Genomic DNA, 6,234 nt, shown 5'->3' on the forward strand with positions numbered 1-6,234 from the left:
GGTGGGCTGAGCTGGGCACACACACACACACACACACATAAATAAATAAATATTGGAAATGGAACTCACAACCTCACACTTGCCAGGCAGATGCTGTGCTGTTGAGCTAAATCCCTGGTGCTGTTGATTTTTTTTTTTTTTTTTTTTTTTTTGGTGGTACCAGGAATTGAACTCAGGACCCTGCGCTTACCAGGCAAGTGCTCATTTTGAAATATCTTTTTCTACTTAATGTAAAGGGTTAATAGAGTTTTGTGCCTTAACTGTGAAAAATTATAAAAACCCCTTGTGCTTCCTGCTATCTGCTCTAAGAAATGTGTTCTCCCTTTCGGCTCAAGGCTGTTCAACAATAAATAACTGTTTCTTGTCAAGGCAGCAAGCTAACACAAACTCTCTCCCCAACCATCTCCTATAACTTAGTCAGCTTAAGATGTATCTTATAAAAATATACACTTATCACTAAGCTGTAAAAGACCTTTTAGTTATAAACAGTTTGCAGCTGTGTCAAATGAATGCAGTTTCTGTTGTTCTGTACTAGATAACAAGTTTGCTTACCAAACTGGAATGTGATTTCTGTTATAAATACCCCCTTGCTACCTACGTTCGGGGCCGATCAGCATTCTCCTGCAAGAGAAGTGGCTGATGGACTTGAGCTCAGTAAATAAAAGGCTCTATTCAAATTTCTATCTGGCTGATCTGGTTCCTATGCAGAGTTGACCCATAAAACTTAACAGTGACATATATAGTGCTACATCCTCATAAGGTTTGTTTGGGGACTGACTTTGACACCGAAGATCCTCCGTACAGCCTCCATTTCTTTCTTTCTTTTTTTTTTAAATTTTATTTATTTATTTACATGTGTGTGTGTGGCCAGCTCAGCCCACCAGGGGGCGGGGCTGGCTGGCATGAATAAGGCAAGTGCTTATTCTACTGAGCCATCTCCCAGACCTCCAACCTCCATTTCTTTAGTCACTTTCCACATACTGGACACTTATTATCAAGCTAAGGAGTTGGTATCATTGTTATAAGAAACTGATTCATTAGTATTTGATTCAGTCTTGGACATGCTGAAGGTGTATGGTTTATCATGTCTTAATGTTGAATGAAATTCATCTTTAAATTGACCTCTATATACTTTCTCCTCTCATAGCAGTAGCTGTTGGATCACTTATCTGAATCATGAAGCCTTAACTATACAGTGAAATGTATGCCCATTACAAAATTCTACTGTGAATGCAGAATTTTTCCACTGTTTTAGGGCACTCAGTGGGAAAAAGTTTGATCTGAATGTCTCTCATGCTTGTGTGGATAATGGCACTATCTGAAACTCACTTAGATCCTTCATCTGGAGCTGCTGCCATGACTACTACTTTCAAGGTTTCTCATTAAAAACACCTTGGTTAGAATATGTAATTTTTGTGTCTTTTGGTTCCCTTTTGGTAGGCATATAAAGATCTGTTCTTTTTGAAAGATGACAGGCTCTTGTTGGGTCAGCCTGAATATTCTGAAAAATAGGATTTTCAGAGGCTTTCATCTCTATAATAGTTTCAGCAGGGTTTTTGTTATGTTATTCCTTGAAACAGAGCCAGTCACATCACTCTAATAATGTATTTTCTTGCTTGAGTAAGATCTGAGGAATGAACCATAGCAACCTGAGCCTGACTGCTTTGTTGAAACAGGCACTTAAAGAACTGAGCCAAGGGGCAGGCCCCCGCTTGCATAAGATCTGCACATAACAGTTTGTCTCAACATTTATAACTTTATTATTATTTTTTTTTTTCAGTGGAATTGGGGATTGAACTCAGGCCCTTGCACTTGCCAGGCAAGCATTTTTTCTACTGAGCTATCTCCCTAGCTCCAACATTTATAACTTTAATATCCAGTATTGTTCCATATACTGCAAAGTGTCTAGTTTTATCAGAAATGATACTAATTGGCGGCTGGAGAGATGGCTTAGTGGTCTACAGCACCTACTTAGAACGAGCTTAGCAAAGCGCAGGGACCGCGGTTCAATCCCCCAGCACCACATGCCAGCCAGCCCCACCCCCTGGTGGGCTGAGCTGGCCACACACATAAATAAATGTTAAAAAAAAAAGCAAAAAAAGAAATGATACTAATTTTATAGCCTCCACATTCTCCAACTCACGTTTATAGACATTTAGCCCAATTCTATGTCTGGTGGCTGTTGTCTCATCTGCTGCAGTTCAGTGGCATACTTAATGATTCATCAAAGACTCTGCCTGGCAAGCAAAAAAAGGTCCTGAGTTCAATCCCTGGTTCTGAAAAAAACCAAAAACAACAGGGGCTGGGGAGATGGCTCAGTGGAATAAGTGCTTCCCTGGCAAGTGCAAGGGCCTGAGTTCAATCCCTGGTTCTGCCAAAAAAAAAAAAAAAAAAAAAAAAAAAGAAAAGAAAAGAAACAAAAACAACAGCAACAACAAAAAAAACCTCTCATGAGTTTTCCAATTAAAACCCTAAAGATTTTTACTTTTCTGTCAGAACCAACAGTAGCTGTTTTCTTCCCATCAGGTAAAAAACATATGCTGATTGGATAAAATTTACATTTGGCAAATTCATATAAATCTGTATCGGTTTTATATTCCCAGTGTACATATTTTCGGAATTTATATTTATAAGGAGATCCAGTCCAGTACTGAATCATTCCAGATTTGCCAGAAGACGCACTGCTTTCTAAAGCAGGTTCAGCCATAAGAGGTGATGTATGGAGCTTGTCAGAAATGTGAAGGGGCTGGTTATCTTTTTTTTTTTTTTTTTTTTTTGTGGAACTGAGGATTGAACTCAGGCCCTCGTGCTTGCCAGGCAAGCACTTATTCCACTGAGCCATCTCCCTTGCCCCTCTATCTTCTTGATCATCATAAATAAAAATTTTTCTCCTGCCAGACATGGTAGCACACATATATAATCCCAGCACTCAGGAGCCTGAGGCAGGAGGATTGGTGCAAGTTCAAGATCAGCCTGGGCTACAAAGTGATTACAAGTGTGCTCCACCAAGCCCAGTCTCAGTTGCTGTCTCAGTGAGCCCTAGGGGGTGAGGCCAGCATGGCTAAGGCAGCTTCTTTAATAAATGGTGCTGGAGATATTATACTGGTTACCTGGTAGAAGATTGGAAATAGAGCCTTACCTCTTACTTTATAAAAATAAATGAAAAATGGACCAGAGACCTGCTAAAAGAAAACACAAAAGAAGCAAAGGCTTCCTGAGTAGTGGTCAGCACAGAAAGTAGAATCAACAAATGGGATGACATCAAGTGAAAAAGCTTCTGCCCTACAAAGGTGTTATGGCTTATATCTAGATAATACCCTAAAGCCTCATGTGTTCATAGGTGGGGCTTTGGGGAGGTGACAGGATCATGGGAGTGTGTTGCTGAGTTAGCCCACCAATTGGTTTAGCATAGTTCTGGGTATGGATTTAAGTGAGGAGGGAAGAGCCACGAGCTACCCTTGGTGTGGATGGCACCAACAAACAGGCTTGTAGCCTGGATAGAATAAAAAGGGAAAAAAGAAGGAAGTCTTGCTGCCACACCACGAACTATTTCTCTTCTTCCTTGCTTCCCTGAATCAGCTGACCATGAGCTGAAACCACAAATTGTGAGGTAAAATAAATCTTTTCTCATGTAACTTGTAGATATCATGTATTTTTCTTTTCCCCTAGCAACAAGAAAGCAGCTAGGGATGGCCTAATAGCTCAGAGGATTAAAGTGTCTGCAAGCAGGTCCTGGGGCCAGGGGTTCAATCACGAGGCCTGCCATGCCAGCCATGCCCCTGGGGCACACTGAGACCACAATTGAGACTGGGAAACTGGGTGTGGTGGCATGCACCTGTAATCCCAGCTCTTAGGAGGCTGTAAACAGGAGGATCACTATGAGTCTGATCGAGTAGTGAGACTCTGAACACCCTGTAGACCTTTCCCTAAAATACAAAAAATAAAAAATAAAAAAACAAGAAATTATCTAAAGGAAAACAACAGTAAAGAGACAGCCTACAGAATGGGAGAAAATCTTTACCAACTACTTTTCAACCCAATTAATAAATAGCCAAAAGATTTGTATAGACATTTAACCAAAGGAGTACAAAGGGTACATAAGAATATGAAAAAATGTCCTACATCTTTAGCCATTAAGGAAATGCAAATCAAAATTACACTGAAATGACATCTCACCCCAGTCAGAAAAGTTATCAAGAATACAAAAAACAGGGGCCAGGGAGATGGCTCAGTGGAATGAGTACTTCCCTGGCAAGCACAAGGGCCTGAGTTCAATCCCTGGTTCCACCAAAAAAAAAAAAAAAAAAGAATACAAAAAACAACAGGTGTTGGTAAGGATGTGGGTATTGTGTGGGGGCTAGCCATTCTACAGTGACGGAAGGAATGTAAATTAGTGTTGCCACTAATTAGAGTTTCCTCAGGGGAAAAAAAAAAACTAAACTAAAACTAAAAATAGAGCCACCATTTAATGCATGCTAAAGCAATTAAAGCCATCATAGGGATATGTGCATACCCATATCTATTGTGACACAATTCACAATAGCCAAGATGAGGAAAGAAGCCAGGTGCCCTAAAAAGATAATTGTATAAAGAGTGTGGTGTGTATATGCAATGGAGTATTACTCAGTTATTAGAAATATGAATTCCATCATTCACAGGAAAATAGATGGATGTGGATACCATCATGTTCAGTGAGATAGACCAGATTTAGAAAGATAAATGTCACATGTTCTAAGATGTATAATCTAAAAAAGATGACAAACAAGTAGAAGGGGGACCATTATTAGAGAAAAGGAAATAAGGGGAGAGGATGTAAGGGCAGGTCATAAGAGAATGGGTATGAACAAAATACATGCATTAAATCCCCCCCCCAAATGGGGTGAAAATGATCAATCTATTTATGTGCATGTATGACTTGGCCAAAATGAAATCCATTAATATGTATAACCAGTTTTAAAAAACAGAAGAAACAATTAGGTATCATCTATAAATAGCAGGAGATAAGCTGGACTTGGACCTCAGACCATAGCTGGTTTGTACCTACTAGCAAAAAATTTGTGTAAAGCAAGCCTTTTGATTATCATGGGAGTTTTGACTTACTCTGTTCCCAACCTGTGCTGCTCCCCAAATCCTTAGGCAATGTGGTGGTCTCTGGCGCCCAGGAAGTCACCAAATTCATGCTGAACTTAGTGCGGACAAGGATGGGCATAGCACATTGCAGCCCATCTTGTATCAAGGGGTCCTGCAACCTCAGCCTCCAGTGTAGCTGGCACTGCCATGCCTGGCTAAAGCAGCCTTTTGAACTCATTTTTTCATTTGAAGACATGGAAAGTTATTAGATTTTTAAAAAAAGTTTTAATTTTTACTTTTCTTTCAATACAGGGTCTTGCTACGCAGTTGGACCCTAGTGATCCTCCTGTCTCAGACTCCCTCACTACTGGGATTATGGGCGTGCATCATCATGCCTGGTTCTGGGCTGGCAGGGCATGCAGTACTGGGTATTGAACTCAGGACCTTGCACTTGCCAGGCAGGTGCTTAGACTGCAGAACTATCTCCCCAGTCCCTTAGTTCTGGTTTTGTTTTAATTTTTGCAGTAATAAGGATTGAACCTAAGGGTAGTGCACCACTGAGTTATATTCCCAGGTCCTTTTTATTTTTTGAGACTGGGTCTCACTAACTTGCCCAGGCTGGCCTCAAGTTTGAGATCTCCCTGCCTCAATCTCAAAAGTGCTTGGATTATAGGCATGGGTCACCATACCAGGTGTATCTAGTGATAGGTTCTGGCCCCAGTACAAACTGCTAAATTACCATTGTCCTGATTCAATATGGCTGAATCCTAAAAACAGTATCTTATCTTCCCAATCGCCACTTCCTCCTTCCTCATCCCAGTCCTAGAAGCCTTTCCCATGCACACAAAAGAGCTCCCAATCAACTCCTTGTGTGTCACTGAACCCGCCTTCAAACTGCCCCTATCAAAAGTCCATAAAATCTCAGCCTTCCTGTCTCAGATGAGAGCATCCTTCCATCTCTCTGCTATCAATGCTCTCTACTAAATGAGATTGTAAAGTATTTTATTTTGCCTTATCGGGGGCTGGGAAGATGGCTCAGTAGAATAAGCACCTGCCTGGTAAGCACAAGGGTCTGAGTTCAATCCCTGGTTCTGAAAAATAAATAAATAAATTTTAAAAAATGGCCTTATATATCAGCTAAGAGGCAGTAAACAGATTAAAGCC

At 40.6% G+C, this 6,234-nt stretch overlaps 1 pseudogene; it reads right to left on the bottom strand.

Moving 5' to 3' along the window:
- The window catches only part of LOC101576916, a 20,171-nt pseudogene extending 14,962 nt beyond the window's left edge, over positions 1 to 5,209 (bottom strand).
- Between the last annotated feature and the right edge of the window lie 1,025 nt (positions 5,210 to 6,234).

This window comes from Octodon degus, unplaced genomic scaffold, assembly GCF_000260255.1.
Source record: "Octodon degus isolate 3935 unplaced genomic scaffold, OctDeg1.0 scaffold00081, whole genome shotgun sequence".
Classification (NCBI taxonomy): Eukaryota; Metazoa; Chordata; class Mammalia; order Rodentia; family Octodontidae; genus Octodon; species Octodon degus.